This window comes from Octopus bimaculoides, chromosome 9, assembly GCF_001194135.2.
Source record: "Octopus bimaculoides isolate UCB-OBI-ISO-001 chromosome 9, ASM119413v2, whole genome shotgun sequence".
Lineage (NCBI taxonomy): Eukaryota > Metazoa > Mollusca > Cephalopoda > Octopoda > Octopodidae > Octopus > Octopus bimaculoides.
Window position 1 is genome coordinate 18,632,586 of NC_068989.1, and position 1,451 is coordinate 18,634,036.

The window sequence follows — 1,451 nt, forward strand, 5'->3', positions numbered from 1 at the left end:
AATGTCTGGTAGAAAAAAAAATGCAAAAACAAAATAGAACATATTTTACCCTTCAAGGTTTCAACACTTAAATTGAAGCCTTGTTTGGAATCAACATGTTATTGCCAAGAATGCGGCGTAAGTGAATCTAAAAGACTGAAGTTTCAGTAATATAACATTGCTAATAATGGTTCATGTAGATAATGGTGGTGGTAATAATAATAATAATAATAATAATAATAATAATAATAATAATAATAATAATGGCTTTAAATTTTGGCACAAGATCAGCAATTTTAGGGGAAAGAGTTAGTCAGGTACGCTGACTCCAGTGCTTCTTGGCAGGTACTTTGTTTTTTCAACCCCAGAGAGCTGAAAGGCAAAGTTGAACTTGGCAGGATTTGAGCTCGGAACCTAAAGAACAAGGACAAAAAGCACAAGATATTTTGTCCTGTTATCTAATAGTTTTGCCTATCCATCACTTAATCATCATTTTAACATCCACTCTTCCATTTTTGTACAGATCAAACAAAGTTTAGCGAGGCAGATTTTCTACAATTTGATGCTCTTCCTGTCACCACCCCTCACTTGTTTCCAATAATGAAGAAGAAAAAGAAAAAATGGAGAAATTCCCCAAATATAGAGATATTCTAGAAATGGAGATTGAAAAGAATAACAATTCCCATAATAGGAGGTGTCTTTGGAATGATTTTTAAAAATTAGATACAAACATGCACATAAAAGCACCCACTACACTCTCGGAGTGGTTGGCATTAGGAAGGGCATCCAGCTGTAGAAACTCTGCCAGATCAGAGTGGAGCCTGGTGCAGCCATCTGGTTCACCAGTTCTCAGCCAAATCGTCCAACCCATGCTAGCATGGAAAACGGACGTTAAACGATGATGATGATGATGATGATGATACAGGAAAAGAACAGTATTAAACATTACGCATATTGAATACACTAGAAATCACAAAACATACAGAAAAATAGTACAACTAACTACTGTGTGTGTATATATATGTGTGTGTGTTGTTGTGGCTGAGGAGATTCATTCTCTTTTAGTGCCTTGTTTAAAACACTTACGGGTAAAGTTTGCACTCATTTACTTATTTATTTTTCCTAAAATTTTCGTTGCGTTTTGCAACCTTTTCAGTAGTCAGTAAAACTATTGAAAAGGTTGCAAGACGCAACGAAAATTTTAGAAAAAATAAATAAGTAAATGAGTGCAAACTTTACCCGTAAGTGTGTTAAATAATAAGGCACTAAAAGAGAATGACTCTCTCCAGACACAACAAAATATGCTTCAACACACGAACTCACATAAAGAATCTTGCAAACCAAATCCAAAAACAAAGTATATATATATATATATGTATGTATATAAAATAGTACCACTCACTACTACTGTACATGTATATTACATAGAATTCTTTCAATACAAGAGCATTACATGGCACATTGTATATATA